This window comes from Cardiocondyla obscurior, linkage group LG20, assembly GCF_019399895.1.
Source record: "Cardiocondyla obscurior isolate alpha-2009 linkage group LG20, Cobs3.1, whole genome shotgun sequence".
In the NCBI taxonomy this organism is placed as follows: Eukaryota; Metazoa; Arthropoda; class Insecta; order Hymenoptera; family Formicidae; genus Cardiocondyla; species Cardiocondyla obscurior.
In genome coordinates this window covers 3,174,572-3,191,846 of record NC_091883.1, presented here as the reverse complement: position 1 = coordinate 3,191,846, position 17,275 = coordinate 3,174,572, and the positions used below count along the sequence as shown (strand labels likewise).

Below are 17,275 nucleotides of genomic sequence, written 5' to 3'. Positions count from 1 at the left end.
GCGCCGACTTTAATTGTTGTCGCGATGAACGTCATTATTCACGAGCGCTTCTCATTGGCCGCCGCGATTAATTATCGTTGCCTGACAAGCAACGTATTGTTTCACTTTGCTGTCCGACAAACGCCCGGCGTAACCGGAGTAGAAACGGTAACTCCCGCTTGTTCGCGTCGAAACGGCGAGAGAAACGAGGAAGTGGAGCAGCGACGTGTAACAAAACGCGTACGTGAACAGCAATGTGCCGATTGAAGCAGTGAAGAAACGAACGAGCGAAAATATCGTCGCCGAGGAGAAGAACACGTCGTTAAAAGAAGAAAAGAAAGGGGGAGGAAAAAAAAAAAAAAAAGAGAGATCGCCGTCGACCGAAAACTAACGAGAGAAATGGATGGAAAAAGCGACGTGGAATCGAGCTTGAAGCTTTTTCTCCCGGTGTTGTCGATCGATGGAAATTTTTCGCGACAACCGTTTTCCGATCGCGCGATGACACGTCCGTCCATTTCCATAAATTTGCGGGAATACGTTCTCGCGCTCCGCGTAATGGCAAGTAACGACGCGTTGCACGTCGCTCGCGTAAACGAACTTGGCCGCTTTCAACGAGATTGGGTTTCGACGGAATTGCTCGGCCGCGAGAAGTTTCAACGGGGAAAGAGATCGCCTCTCTCTCCTCGATAGCCTCCGCCGTTTCGTACATACCGTAAACTCGAGTTTCGGAGTTGGATAAATAAGTGCAGATTGCGCCGCGCGTATGGTATCGCAATGAATTCGAAATCGGTATTACGCCCGCGATTTCCGCTCGACATAACGCGCCTCGTAAATGATGCAACGTTAATTAAAAGCGGCGTAGCGGCGAAGCAACGCCGGAGATACGGCACCGAGCTTAGAAAAATTTGCATCGTCAGCGCCGTCTCGTCGCCTCATCGCGACTTCCACCGAAATCACTACGACGGCACGTGGGATGGATTCGGCAGCGTCAGCTGGGTCAAGGTCCTCCGATGCGTACACAGCGGCGAAATGTCGCGCTTCGACCCGGGGGAAAAATTCTACGGCAAACGCCGAGCTTCCGGCGGAAGCGCGAGGCCTTCCACGTTGCGGATGAAAAAAAAAGAAAGAAAAAAAAATCCCGTAAATTGTGAAACTACCGGCTCGCGCGTTCGAACAATTCGAGTAAACGTCGGACGGATTTGTTAATCCGCGGAGTCACATTCGCCTGGAAATTATGCGAGTTTTTAATCCCCCTCTTTCGGTCTCTCCGCTTCTGCTTATTCGTAAGCTTCGTGAAATACCAAAGGTTGCGTGTTACGCTTGGCAGAAATTAAATTGAAGCAACGCGGCGGCGCCGTCGATAGTTTCTTTTCCCCTCCCTTAGTTTTTCGTCTTTTTCCTTTCTTTTTTTTTCCTTCTTTTTATTTTACGCGAAACGATTGCGGCACAAAGCGGGGATAATCATCTTTGGCGCTTCTGAAAATTATATAAAGCACGCTGGCGCAATGTACGGCTGCGCCGACGAGTTCCTCTTGCCGCGTTATGTAATTCCGACTCACACATTCTCATATACGCATCGGCGGCTAATTTACACACGCTCACGGCTAATTTATCGCGCGCCGCGGTATTGAGAGATAAAAGCTTTTTGCGCGGTCCCGGCGTTCCGGGAACGCCGTCGCCTTCGAGAGAGCGCCGGCGATCCCGGCGATATTTCCGAACTTATCGCCGCGACCTTCCACATTCGCGTTACGTTCCGTTTCCGGCCTTCATTCACGAGGCTGCATCGATTCATAAAACTAGGCGACTATTTTCCAACGGCGGTTTTACCCAACCGTAATATCGATGTAACACCGCCGGGATGTTTATTTTTAATTGCGTTCTCCCGGCGCGATTGTCTTCCAATCCCTTCGTCATACATATTTATTTCTGTCACGCTCCTCTCCTCCACCTCGCCCCGCTCGAAATGAAATTGCTCTCGAAACGCCCTCGGTTTTAAATCCTTTGCGCAATTCGAGAAGTACACGTGTCTCGACTGGACGGAATTCAATCAGTTAACTAAACCGACAACGTTGATCGAAATGCGAAACAAATGTAAATCATTTTCCGAATTAAGAAAAGAGATTTTCTCTTTTCATTCTTTCTTTTTTAATTTTTATTATTTTATTTTTTATTATTTTATTTTATTATTTTATTTTATTTTTTTCTACGAGCTTACGTAGGGACGCGAGTGCCAAAATTATTGAGTGAAATGTTATCGGTTGCGTCGCATTCCCTCCCAAATTTCGTCCGCCAGCGTCAAACTGGCGGCAGGTAAATTGTTTCGATTACTAAAATCACGAGAGGGGAGAAAATATCAAATAACGCGCAGCGAGGCTGCAGGCAAGCCGACCGGAAGCGAATAGCACAATTGTTGCATTCAAAACCCGCGCGTAGTTCCGGCTAGATAACGAGTGCCGCTCTCCCGGAACGCGAGATTATCACGGAAATGAACTGCGGCTGACGCTCCTAACAATACGCCGCGGCGTTCTTTTCGAATTTCGCGCCGATGGGATATTATATTAATAGCGCGATAAGCGCGCGTAAACAACGCTTCTTGGCTGTTATCGAAAACCGAAGAGCTCGACGACAAGACGTGTCTGAGAAGTTCAGAGCCTATCGTGAGATCCGTGATCTTCGCCGATCAACAAGTCGGTCAGACATCCATGTTGCAAAAAAAATATATATATATCTATCGATCTATCTACACATAACACTGATATTATTACGTATACATTATTAAAAAAAAAAATTGCTAATATCGCAAATAAATGCTGCAAGGGAAGATAAAAAAAGATGCTTGCGCGAGGACTTCGGTATCGATTTTCCGCGCGCGTAATCGAGAGCACGTCTGAGAATTGATAAGCACGATCGACATAGCTGCTGGCTCGCGAATCTCGGTGCAAACATCCGCCCCAGACAACCTGTCCTGTCCTGTCTCGTTCTTCCTCTTCGCTGTCCACCGCCGCTGGTCCGAAACTCACTGACTCCGAGATACCCCTGGGGCCACACGGAACACCGAAAAAAAAAACGAGCACTCCGAAAAGCGAGGGAGATAGCGCCGCGGAACTCGGTTACACCGCGCGGAAACGAAAAACCCAGAGAGGGCTTAGACTCGCGATCGCGACGAACGAGGCTGACGGGGAAATGCCGTGGATTGCCCGGCGCGAGGCGGCTCTTCGTTACCGGGAGCCCACGCCGGCCGAGACACGCGCCACGACGTTCAGAAGTGTACTGGCGCACGCCGCTCACGCGCACCAGGACGCGGCGTCCCGCCACTCCTCCACCCGCAGCATCCGTCATCCGCGTCCCGCTCGCTCTCATCCTCCGCGCGCCCTACCGGGCGTTTCACAAGGCGAATTCGGTAGGCGCATCGACGGGGGTGCATTCATTTGCGCGGCCGGCCGATGCGGCCTTCGGACCGCATTGTCCGAAGGCTGCCCTGTACATCTACCTGCACGTTAGAGAGAACGAGATAAGCTTCCCGGTACCCGGAGCGGACAATGCGACCCGATCGCCGATCTTTCGGCCGGTTCTGCGTCTCTAGTATGGCCCCGGCTCGCCGAGAGATCAATCGTTATCGAGAAATTCGTGGAAATTCACGCGTCGAGTACTCTTTGATTTCCCAACGCCCACGCGTGACATATTAATTTTTTTTTTTTTTTTTTGCCGAGCGAGTAGATTTCCTGAGGCAAATCAAAATCCAGAGCGCGAGGAAGGAACGGCAGGAAATCGGGGCCAGAAAAAGGCGCGGAAACGCGATTTCTTTCGCTCGCCTTAGCAATTCCGGATACGCGCGTTAGGAAATAAATTTCCTCCGTTTCTTTTTCCTTTGCTCTCGTTCTTTATTTAATTTTAATTATTTTATTTCAAATCCGCGCGAGCACGCGTGCACGAGTCTTTCCGTCCGGCGGTCTTTCGGGACACGGCGAGGCTACCGTAAAGCGTCAATTAGAAAAGCGATTAAACGGAGGTGGCGGAGAAGTCTCCTTCCCTCCGAGGACCCGCTTAGAACGTGAATTTCCTCGCAGTTTATTAACAGGACGTGGAATTAATCCAGCCATAAGTGCGGCGACGTAAATCCCGCGTCTCATATACTCCAAGACGAGTTTCCGTTTATTTTATTTAATTCTTTTTTTCCACCCGGCCTTTAATTCGTTCATCAAATTCCCTAATCATCGCAATTTTTATTTCTAATTAATTTGGCATTGTAGCCGGCAGCTTACGCGTGATTTGTTCATACATCGTAAGACGCTAAATGTTTTTTAAGACGCAGCCTACGTTGTCCGGTATAAAAAAAAAATATTGAAACAAACGGCCCGCAAGCCGGCATTGTATTTAACACCTGGCGAAAGGCCGCGAGGCGTTCAAAGCCCCCAAAAACTGGCGCGTGTAAATCGATCGCGGCGAGCCAGCTTCTATTTTCTCAGCTCGTCTCCTACTTGGGCACAAAACGCTCGTTATTTCACTCCCATCGCGAACCGCTCATTAATGAAGCCTTAATTAGGCGAGCCTTTTTATCCGAACGATAGTCGCTTCCGGTTCCGCTTCTCCCTCCCCCTCTCAACTTCTGCCGCAAATCAGCTAACTGAGATTGCCTCACCGTCGCGACGCAGCCAATCGTCATTACGAATCCTGACAAGTTCGAAGTTCTTCTTGAAATAGAAAAGACGCGGGATCCGAAGTTCTCTTTCTTTCTTTTTTCTTCCTTTTTTTTCTAATTTTTTTTTTTCTTCTTTATTCCTCGATAAACCGCGAACGAAGGTACGATGGGTTTCTTCCGTTAATTGGATTTCTTTCAAGGATAATCGTGCGTGCACCGAGCGATAACTGCGCCGTCTACTCCGCCGTCTACTCCCATCGATTTCAGCGAATCCATTAACTCACGCAACGTTCATTAAACAGAGCAGTCAAAACGGCAATTGTACGCCGGCCTTGTACGCAATTTCTAGGAACTGATCGCGAGATATACCGCGCGGCACGCCGTTTCGTTTTCATTTCCGTTCACAACACTCCCGCTCTCCTCGCCCACCGTCAGGCCGTTCGCGATACGTTTAAATAATTTTTGCCCCGTAATTACGTCAATTTTCGCGCCGGTGGCTAATTAAACTCGCCGCAGTCACGCTAGCGCCCGAGCGCTCGGCAAAAAAACATTTTCTACTTTCTTAATGTAATTGTTGCGCGGTGCTCAAGTATGTCGGGCGACGTCCCGATTATAAAATACAAGAGCGATATCTGCTTTTGCCTGTATATTACGCCATCGTGGAAAGTCCACGCTTCGCCGACATTCCGCCGCGTGGGTATCGGGAAAATTGAAGAAAAAGAAAAAAGAAAAAAAAAAGACCCGCGACAATCTTCCGATTTTCGTGGCGCAAATTTTTACACGGCTATTAAAACGTGTTCCTGACATTTTCGCGTTGTAACCCGCGGTGTCAGCTTCCTCGAGAAGATATCGCCGCGAAGGATACATTTATATTTATTACTAGCACGCGTGGTATTAAACGTTAATTTGTGCACCCGATAAAATTATTGATTCTTCAAATTAGCGTGGCGTGCCGCTAAACGAAGAAGCCGCGGCGCGGCTATTAATCTCTAATAAACATCGCGCGCTCGCTCAATAGCAGCTATTCATCGTCCACGTCATTTTCATTTACCGGCAACAGTTGGCTCATTTCGCCTTCCGTTACAGTCATTAATTGCGACTTACAGTGCTCGAAATCCGTGCGTGCGCGTACACGGACGACGCGCAAAAAAAGCGCAGCGGCGACTGGTGCAGCGTGAGAACGGTGCTGAGGCGAACGCGGAAGTTTCAGGAAATTCTGACTCTTGAAAACCGTCCCGCGTAACCCGGTGGTTCCATTTGCGGAGCATTAAAAAGATCACACCTCGCGCTGCAGCTCTATCGCAGGGGGAGGGCGACCGGGACATAATATATATTTTTCTTTTTTTTTTTAATTCGAAAAATAAAGAAGCCAGCTTCGCAGACGTCTTTGACGCGTAAGCGCGAGAAAATTACCGTGGCACGTCCGATGAGAGCCGATGCCTCTCGTACGCGACGCCGCGTCCTCTCGAAAGCCTATCGATCACGCTAACGGGGCTGGAATCGCGCGCGTCCCTTTCGCGTGCACCGACCGTGATGTCTTCTCGTACCCGAGCCGTTCTCGCGAGTCGTTTGCCAATCTACCGCACGTACATGTTTCCGTTGTCTCTCCCCGCTCCCCCCGACCCGTTGATAATCACGTTCTGCTCCTGATATCGGGTGTCCTCCTCTCGCGACGGCTCGTCCTGCGAGCTGGTGGCGGGTGCCATATCGACCTGGCCGCCGTCTAGACTAGACCTTCACCGGAATACCGTGCCGATCGACCCGGCGGCGTACGGGTTCCGGTACCGTTACGGCGCTCGCTTTTTTTTTTTTTTTTCGTCCCCGATATATACGCGTAGAATCTCTCTCGATGAGAGGCGGCGAAATGAAACGGCCGCGGCAGCGTCCGCGAACGGCGGAGCCCGCACGAGTTTCGTGAATTCGTAAAAACGTGCACGCGTAAAACCAAATGAAACATCGCTGTAGAAAAGCAACGTGCGATATAAATTTATTTTTTAATTTCTCTTTTACCTTCTTTTTCTTTTTAATATTGTCAGGATCGAAATATCAATGTAATAAATCGATTGATAAAAATAAATTCTTCATTAACATTTATCTCTCGGGCTATCCGTTTAAAAAAAAAGAAAGGTAATTACCGTATATACGCGGAAATGATTTGTTGTTGCATTAAGCTTGCAGCGGAGGCGTAATGCAGCCTGTCAGATCTGCAAATTACAGATCTGTTTTGTACCGGAATATTTGCATCGTTATTGGGGCGTGCACTGATATCCGAATTCTCTCCCCGTATCCCGAAAATGGCTTTAATCTTCGTATAATCCCCGTTAACGAACGAACGACATTGTCTCGCCGATTAAGCGCGCGTTCCCGACCGGATCCGATCTAATCTGATAATGCAACCGAAATCGGAAGCTGCGCCGAGCCCCCGGGATCCATTCGCGCGGTCGAAAGAAATTTTGAAAAAAAAAACGCGCGAAATACGTCCAGCTGCGAAATCAAGCCCGTTTCGCCCTCGCGGTCTGGATACGCCGTGAACCTGTCGATACCAGCGTCGAGAAATAACCACGTAACCGTGTGGGAATATACCAAAAAAAAAAAATAAAAAAGTATAAAAAAATAAAACAAAAATAAATAAAAAAATCGCAGGGGGATGTAGCGGAGAGTCTGGACGTCTCGACAGTCGCGAATAGTCGCGGAATATTAAACGTGAAATATGAAATGTTTCCTACGCGTAAAAATCGTGGAAAAAAAAGAAAAAAAAAAAAAGAAGAAATAATACGCAGCCTGGGAGAAACGTAAGACGCGCAGAAGCGAGCGGAGAATAAAGTCTCGTGAATGTTGCACGCTCCCACCGTGGAAGTTATTAGGTCGAAGCCACTTCAGGAAAAATACCGAGCGACGACGAGGCGGCGGGATTTTCTAGGAGCACAACCGGATATAACGAAGTATTACGACCCACACAGACGATGTGCAGGGGTGGCTTTTTGTCTCGTAATTGCGGTATATTATTCTCGAGCTTGTTGCGAGCGCGCAGTGCGTCACGCGTAAGCTTCCAGCATGCATAAGCGTTGCGCGGCGAAGATGGAAGCGTATTCTAAATATAAGAAATTATCCGCGCGATACGCAACATTACCGTGCTGCGAATTACGTTTTTCCAATTTACGCCGGTGCGGATATATGACGCGATTAAAACTAAGTCGTATGCCTAAACACTGTCCGCTTTGAGTACGGATGCGTTTCTATTTCGGTTTCCCTCGGCCTTCGCGCTGTTTGCTTTAACTAATTGCAGAAAAAGTCTGTATCTCTTTAAAAATCGGTATAATATAAATCTCGAGCCCATCCTGGGCTCGTAAATGCTTCTATCTATTGCATACACGGGCGTATCCTGCGGAAGGTCGGCTGGCGAAGAATGTCAGATGGCGAACACGTGTTTCGTTTAAAGAATGTGGTCTAGGAGAACAGACTTTCTGAAAGGATCCCTGAGACGTCGGCGGGGATCTCCCAAGGAAAATCCTTGCGGATATTTCAAGATAAATATATTTAAGAGAGATATCAAAGCGGAAAGTTCGATTGTGATAATAAATGATAGATTGAAGTGAAACAGAAGGAGAGACGATTTTGAAGTTACAATATTTCGAGAGCGTAACGTAGAACGGGGGGATATCTGACAGTTGATCGACAAGGAAATTCACTTTGAGCGAACGGCTAATTAGATTAGACCGACTCTCGTCGAGTATTCCATCCACCGCCATCCCATTTATAGATCCCGAATGTACTCCTTCTTAAATATTCCCTCCCGATTTTTCGCCAGAATGCCGAAATAAACTAGGAAAAAGATCCCGGCATTCTTTCTCAATTAATTGATAATTTGATTTAATTTTATTAATAAATCCCGCTGTCGTCATTTATAAAATGTCTACAGTTATTTCCGCGAGCTTTAAATCAATAATTGTCATTATTTATGATTCTAAACATTTAATTAATTTTAATTATTTAGCACGTTTGGATAATATATCAGAGATTATAATTGAAAAAAGAAATTTCTTTTGTTTAATATCTGGTCTTTAAAAATCCGTATTTTATTCAACCAATGTTTTTCTGAGGTCGATAAATCGCGAATGTACGATGTGCATTTTTCCTCGCTCCGCTCGGCTCGTGTATCGGATTTTAATATGAAGAGGCTTTGTAAAAAAGAGTCTTGAGTAGCTCAGGAAGCGCAAGGTGACTGCATCGGACCCAGGAGTCTTTCCTTGTTTTTAATTCTTTTTTTTTTTAATTGAAAGAACGGATGAGGGGAACGAGAGGTGGCCGCGCCGAGAGAAGCGGCTTCGCGAGCGACGAGAGAAGGGCGACTCGGTATTTCTAAAGGCACTCGACGACGTGCTCGATGAAGCCCGCGGCGAGGAGTACCTCGCCTGCAAATAAGCCGGCGTGGTCTTCTTTTTTTTTTTTTTTTCTTTATCCTCTTTCAATATCCCAACTTTGAATTCGAGCGAGCTTCTCGTTTGATCTCGGTTAAACACGGCTGTGACTTCATACGACAACGTCGCTGATTCCATGTTAAAACTTAACAGAAAAAAAGAAAAGAAAAACAATGCCCTGCATCTCGGAAACATTTAATCCGAGCTCTTGAATATTTTAATTTTATTTAATTTTAATTACAAATTAAATATCCCGACGGAGAGTCTTTGAGCGTAAACCAGCTGACGAAATCTAACAGCTCGTGCTGGTGAATACGAGTCGCAGCTCTCTTCCTTTACGATGCGAGATAAAATAGTGAACGTTCTTTATCCTCGGCGAATTGCGTAGTCTCTGTCTCGTTACCGGTTGTTGTTCGTACTCGGGAGATAAATACACCGGAGAGGCAAATCGTGCATTTTTGCGATAAAAAAATTGCTAAAAAAAATTCCGAAGAAGCTGTGAATCGATTATAAAATGTTTAATTAAAAAATTTTTTGCGCGAATGGTTTTAATTAGATACAGTGTATATTTCGCACAAAAGTAATTTTAATTTTTTTAATCAATACTTTCATGTCCAATTAATTAGATAGCGTTCTATCAGTATTTAATATTTTACTTAAATTAAACACATTTGACCGAAATGCGAAAAAAAATTTTTTTTTTTTAAACGATAAGTGGCAGTTACGTAATCACTTGGTACTAAAAATATAGATAGATAAAAATAAAATTAGAGCTCTGAAAATCAATATAATCCAATTGCAAATATCAAGATAAAAATATTTCCTGCTACCCTAACATTAAAAGAATAATATCACACCCTGGAAAACCGATCTGTTGTCGTTGGAATAATTACGAAATAATATAGTTGGATTCAAAACTAGCTAAATATCTTCGTGTGCGAGATAAAAGTCAAATATTTAAAATTAAAAAAAAAAAAAAAGCCGTAGAACACGAAATGCAGCTTGTCGAATTTTTTTAATCGCCCGCGAATTAAATGGGGAAACTATCGAGGGAGAGATAGTGCCTCGATCTCGCAAATACGGCAATTCGATTCTTAACGATCCTGTCCGGCGCGAATGCCGCCGCGGCCGGGCTGAAAGCGGCAAAACAAGATACACGACGTATGACGGACTGAACAAACGCAATAAGTCGCCGGCTACTTTCTAGCCCGCGGCCTGGCACCGCGAAACGCAGCTCTGGCTCGTTTCGTCTCGATTCCACGGTGCATCCGCGGGAGGCTGGCAGCGTAAAGGAATCTCGATTGCCGTTCCTCCTTTCGCGACGAGCGACACGTGAAAGATTAAAAAGCAGCACCCGCGAGGGGGCATGCTCTCTCCCTGCAACCTGGAAAATTTTCGACGGTAGGCGAATCACGCGCGGGATCGCGAAATGGAGTTCAAGGGCTTTCGCTCCGAAGTGGAGCGCCCGCGAGTGTCGCTTCCACTTTTGGAAACCGAGCGCGCATCGACCCATTAATCGGCCGATACGCCGACGGTCACCCGAAGATACGACGCGGATGACTAGCCACGGCATTCCTACGTAGAAACGGAAATCCTAAACCCGATTACTTATCCTACGGATCTTGCCAATTTAATTTAAATACTTTCGCCTCACGGTCCGTCGATAACGACGTCGAGGAAACTAGTCGTACGGGAAGAGAATAAAATCGTTATGCATATCTCCGAACCGCGGGTAATCAATGTTGTTACGCGACTTGAAAATAAAAGGTCGCCTATGCGTGCAAGCTATTCCCTCGTTCTATTTTCTCTTTTCTAATATCATAATTGTAATGTGAATTACACAGCTGGATTATTATATGAGCAATTACAAGTTAGTTAAACCAAAGCGAGAAGAAAAAAGAAAAAAAAATGTAGCTCCTTAGAAAATGGTCTAATTGGATAAATTATTCTCGTGCGAAAGTCGTGGTGTAAATTTTCCATTAACAAAATAATTTTAAGCTCGTTATTGCAACGAATTACGTTTTTCTTTTTTTTTTTTTTTTTTATCAGACCACAATTCCGCCGATAACACGCGCAACTTTCTAATAAGAGATTAATCACGAAATTCTACAATCATCACCGCGTCTCCGTGATGATCCTGGAGACATTTAGAAACTCACTAAAATAAATTGCAGCGGTCGGCGATGGATAGAAATAAATCAGGACCATGTAACTGCTGTCGCTCGGAAAAAGCGAGATTTCACCGAGGCTTTCCTTTACTTTTCGCGTTGCACGCGCATATTGTTTTCTACATTAAACAGTACGCAATATAAGTATATCGCGGTGCGTCGACATGCACGTTCCACAATCGTGACCTTTTTCTACGACTGGAAAAGTTCTTGGTAAAATACTTAAAAATATTCAAACTTTAATATTTTAACAAGTAATTGTATCCCTCATCGCTCAATTCAAAATCGCCGTATTATTTTTTTTTTCTTTAAATTAATTTCCCAGTAAATATATAAAATTTTTTATAAGACACAAGAAATCTTACGAGAAATTCAATCGGCTCTAATTTCTCTTACGATCGTCCAGCGTAGCCTAATTGGGGAAACGCGTGTAAACAAGAAAATGGTAGAACCGAGTCGAAAGTATCGAGAACTCGCAGGAATTGTTGGCGATTTGTAAGCCATTACGGTGACCGTCCCGGTGAATAAAAATGATCCAGCGTACGATAATAATAAGTTATTCATGTCCGCCATTTAAGGCGGCAGGCCGCGTCGAGATTTCAAGGCGATTCCAAGGTAATTCAAGGTGAGCACAAGATGGATGATGCCGGTGCTCCAGATCAAAGCAGCGCATTCTACTGTCGAGATTTCCACAAGAAAACGCGAGGCTCTATTTCAACGAGTTTAACGGTCGCAAAACGTACCGTTATTATTTCGCAGTTATCGGCACCTTATTTTTCTTGTTTAACAAGATTAAAAAAAAAAAAAGAAAAAAAATTCCTTAACGCTCGGCTGCAATTGGAATATCGTGTTTGGTGAAATTACGACCAGCGTATGTCTGCGGTTCGCAAAAAGCGCCGGGAGAAATGGGGGAAAGAACGCGCTAACATTCGCTCTTGTAACCTATTAAACGAAATCCGGCGTGTGCGAGCCCTCGATCGTATACGCAAAAGCCAGCTGTCATAATCTCGAGGCAGGATCTATCTCACGATGGAAATTAAAGCCGCTCGCGCGGCTTTGCCCCGAGGAATGGCACTAAAAGTTCCTTTCGCAAAGGGCGCCCCGGCTTCCTAGGGCACACGATTAAAAATACTCTAATTACGTAATCGTCGCCGCCATTGCGCGGGGCCCGGCGAGGCGTGAGAACTCGTGAGCTCACCGATATAAAAATACGGACTTTTACAGAATCACAAAGAAATAATAGAGGTCGGAGCGTGCGGCGGCTCCACGATGCGGGACGCAGCGCGTTTCATGCTAATTACGCTCCCGGCTCGAGAACGTCAGCAGGTAAAAGGCTGCTGCACCACGGTGTCCGACGGAGGCCATGGTGCTCTAAGCGGGATAGTAACCGCCGTGGTAGGCGTAGTCGTCGTGAGATATAACGTATACACACTATAAAACACCGACGATGGCTTCGGAGCCAATCGGGCGTTTCGCTGCACCTCGCTGCGCATTTTGCTTTGTACGGTGCGCCAGTGCACAATGCTCCCGTTGTCGCAACGCGGTGGCCCACGTAGATAGACAGCCGCTTCTAAGCGGAATCTTGTAGATTACTGCTCCACATGAAGAAAGATTTCAAAAAAAAAATAAAAAATAATAAATAAGAGAGAGAGAATGTAAGGAAGAGATCTCGTTAGCGAAGACTCTATTGTCCATTCAGAAAGTTGGAGCTTGTAAGTAATATAATTTTTTTGGGGGATAAAAAAATAGATTTGCGAAAAGTGAAGAGTCATCAACGTTAACGACAAGTTACGGAAACGTGCATCGACCTGCTTTTTTTTTATTTCACAATCATTCATAAAGAAAGAAAGAGTCACGGATTACGGTAATTTAATTTCCTGCGAACTTTCTCTGTTCGCGACTATTCGCACTTTCGTCGCGAGGCGCCACGAGGAGGCGAATAACCCTGAGAATTGTTAGGAACGTTCAATGAAGTACCGCTTTTGAATAAAAAAAAATTTTTAAGGAGGAAAAACTTTAGCCGGCGAGCGGGAGGAATAATTTTCCGACGAAGAATCGAGGCGGAATTAAAGATTCAAGTTGATATCTGGAATTTATCTCAAGTGCGCAACTCCCTAAAAAAAGAAAGACCCCTCATTAAGGAACCATTCAAAATTTACATGTGCCACTAATTTTAATTTCAATCCCCTCGTTCTTGTCGGTTCTCAAGTGATCGCCACGTTCCCTTTGTTGAAAGAAAAAAAAATAAAATAAAAGGAGAAGTTCTCGTGCGCAAACACAGAGCGGAATAAAGATAGGAAAGGAAAAAAAAACCCACGGAATCATATATTAAAAAACTTTTCTACGTCTCACTGAACTTCGAGGCCCGTTTTCCGTGCCGTGTTCGGCGCAAATTGCGAAAAACTTCGGCGGGTGATATTCTCCCGCAATACATAGAATATGTCTGGCAAATTTTAAGTACAAGATGGCAAATTGTTATTTAAATTTCTAGCAGACGGTGATTTTCTTATTTTTATTCGTAAAGTATTACTTTTAATAGAAAGAAAGTATATAACTAAGAGAGAAAGTGTTTTAATAATAAAGCTGCTTGCGGCTGATAACGTGTTTGAGTTTATACGTCTATATGCTTTGTCTACTTCCTACGTCGCGTCATTTATTTTAGAAAGTCCAAAATTCTAAATGAAATAAAAACAGGATTCGACGGGAACGCCAAATTATTGCAATAAGCATCGTGGATATTTAGGTATATCAAAAGTTATCTGACACCCTGTATACCAGATGCGGAAAACGAGCCGGAGGAAACTCGTGTCGCTCCTTTTCCCGAGGGGAACGGCACCGTGCTATCGATCGTACTTACGTCGAGGGAAACATCGTGTTTCGTCTCGACGGTATGCAATATACGAAAATTCAAGGTTCGCGAATAGCGTCACCTACGCACTGTCTATTGTACGAGTAAATTATAGTCTTGCGAAATTTTCCCGATACTATTACTTAAGAAATAAATGCTAACTCTATTACAGCGACGGATAAGAAAAAAAAAAAAAAAGAAAAGAAAAAGAAAATTAATAAATAATAAAAGACTTAATTTTTTAAGTTCCGCAACGTCTCGTAATGCCCGGCGCGATGAAAGAAAACATCTTGAATAATAATGATCCTAATCGCCATTGTCGATTCACGAATATTTTCAACACTCGAAAGAAAAGGGACTTCTCGAAGGGTCCCACTTCACCCTAAGCACGCTCAAAGATATTTCGCCGAATAGAGACGAGCTTTCGGGACACGCAACGTTTCCGAGGGGAGGAACAATTGTGCTCGCACAAAACGAATACGCGCTACTTAAAACAATGGTCAAAAAAAATATATATAAAGAAAAAAAAGACAAAAAGAAAAAACTTAGGCCGCGTTTGCGTAACGAACATTTTTCGCGATGAATATAGGAGCTCGACTTTGCATTTACGCGGCACGTGGCGGGCGTGCCGTAACGCACCCGGCCGAAGCTTGCAACGGCACGTGCCGCGTGTCATAAGCACGCGGGTGAATAGCAGCGAGATGGGATCGACGAGATCGTCGAACGTAATGGATATCCGGTCTCATCGGTCAGCCATCTGGGCCTCGACCTCATCTCTAAGAGGCAAACTTGCGAAAATAAAAGAATAAAAAAAACGCGAGGAAACAAATATCGTGTTTCTTTTTTTAATTTTTATTATTTCTCCCCTATTAAAACTTTTCCATTAAACTTGTAATTCAATTCTCTTATTTAATTTATTTTTTAGTTAAACCTTTAGTTTGCTTTAATTTCTCATGTAATTCTGTTTCCGTCGAGAACTTCCTGATTCAATTTTCTCTTCTGAACATTAAAATTCCAGCTCGCGTGATATTTGCAAAGTTGATAAAAAATATTTATGCGCCGCGGGTGATATCTATCTTACCGTCGATTGAAACGATTAAGAGTGATTGAAAGAGGCTGTTATGCACTTTGCGGAATAAAAATCTTCACGATCGTTACGTATAGGAGACAGGTGAAAATCTCGTAACCTGCTTATGCAAGTATTTATCTAGCACGGCTACAATCGATTTCACGGGAAATTATAAAGTGGCTTCGAAGAAACGCCGCTGCTCGATGTCACATATCGGTGTCACTTCGAATCCTATAATCTACTCGGTCGCGTTTTATTTTAACGAGCGACATTTCCACTCGTCGCCTATCGCGGCAAACACCTAGGCATTGTAATTTCATCGTCGTGCTTTACAACTTCTTCTTTTTTTTTTTCCCCTGGATTTAAATGGAAAAGTGTGTTCCTCGATTTCGCAGTAATTACCGCGTTTGTTATTCGCCGAACGGGAGCGATACGCGGACGGCATATCACGGCGGATTATATAGCGCCAGCTTCAAAATGTCATTCAAATTTCGAAGCGCGGCGTTTAATCGATAACACTGGCGGCGATAAATTACTGCAATTAATTCAACGGGCCGCACTGCGCGGAAAGGATGTTACGTGACAATATTACGCCTCTGTTTTTCTATTCGGCCGAGAATCCGCGGTGCCACCGCGGATGGACACTTCGTCCTTTCCATTTCCCGCTTATTATTCTATTCCATCGGCCTCGTGCACATTTATAATTTTAACTATAACGTATAATTTAACCGTACGAAATCGTAATGACTTCCTGCAAAATCGTAGCGCGGAGCACGTTTACCGCAAGCATTCCAACGATCTAGGAATAGATTAGAAAGTCCGGGAGAATATCCGGGAAGATATAGTTCAGGCGAACAACTGCGTTTTTCTTTTTTTTTTTTCTACGACGGATATCGCACTTGCTAAAAATTCCCGGCAACAAAATAATAACGGTGTTATAATTGTCCGTCGAAAATAAATAGCTAATTGCGATTATTCGAGAGATTTTACTCGGAAAAGCAATGCCTTGTTAAATAATAAGAAACAATTACGTTAAATTATTTCGCATCCGCGAAATTAGAATTTTTACGAGATATCGTTTCCCGAAGAAGCATGCCTACGGAATGCACTCGATAACCTTGGCTCGTAAGACGGGTTTAAGTACGCAAGAGCGTTCTGTATGGAGCTATGAAATCTTAAACATCTTCTGCGAGATTATCCTCTCTTTCCCTGCGAGTTTAATCTTCGAAAAAAAGAAAAAAAAAAATTATCCGAACACTTATCGATGCATACAATAAAAATCAGCCGATAAAACGATTTACTCCTTCGAGCAATTTTTCTATTTTGCGATTCATCTCGTGTAAAAAAAAAAAAAAAAAAAAAAATAACGCAAGCGATAAATTGTGATCACCGTCGAATTGGAGCGTTATTGGACTTGGACCGAAAATCTCCGCCGCGATAAGAGCCCGGTACTTAATTTGACTTAGGGACCAGTAGGGTGTGGAACTTCTCGCGTACAGCTAGTAAACATCCTCCGAGTACGTATCTACGTGCCCACGAACCCTCTTATGCGGCACGAGCAATAAAAGCCTGCACTATTATTAGACCGACCGCTGGACCGTCATTTTTTTTTTTCTTTTTTTTTCCCCTTTTTTTTCGATACGAAGATCGTAGGCCGAGTTATCGACTTTTGCGCGCTACTCGCACCGAGTCCGAGCCACCGCGGCTTAGATTGGAAGTCGGTCGATACAGACGCTGACGTTGCGAGACCTCGGAGCTATGCATAGTGAGTGGAGCATTAAACGAACCGACGATAGAAACCTCATTCGGAAGATCCGCGTCTCGAGCCGCGAGACCGCTCCGGCGACTCGTCTTTACGATCCCCGCGAACAGTAATTTCTACGCTAATTACGCAACGCCGATACGATAGGTAACGTTTCGTCGTTTGTGTTTCATTCCCGAGATGCAAATTCGTCGAGGAACCTCTTAACTTCGACGTGTACGTAAAACTGTTCAATTATTCGTGAAAGTTTTTCTTTTCTTTCTTTTTTTTTTTTTCTACCGTCAGTTTTCGAATCGAAGAGAAATTCAAACAAAGTATATACTTCCATTCGCGAGAGCTTTTCTTCCGGCGCGTGTCGAGAGCGCGGATCTGGGCTTCGAAGTTGGAAAAAT

At 44.6% G+C, this 17,275-nt stretch overlaps 1 protein-coding gene across 9 annotated transcripts in view; it reads right to left on the bottom strand.

The window, feature by feature from the left end:
- Nucleotides 1–17,275, bottom strand: part of LOC139110492 (rap guanine nucleotide exchange factor 2) — a 76,544-nt gene that overhangs the window by 44,579 nt on the left and 14,690 nt on the right. For 2 of the 9 annotated variants that reach the window (XM_070670311.1, XM_070670313.1), the window contains exon 1: nucleotides 2,940–3,079. The exons of 3 other annotated variants lie outside the window; for them this stretch is intronic. The gene's annotated coding sequence lies outside the window, so the exon portion shown is untranslated. Of the gene's footprint in view, nucleotides 1–2,939; nucleotides 3,084–17,275 lie in introns of those variants that run through there. 4 more of the 9 variants (XM_070670305.1, XM_070670307.1, XM_070670309.1 and 1 more) reach the window with 4 other exon arrangements.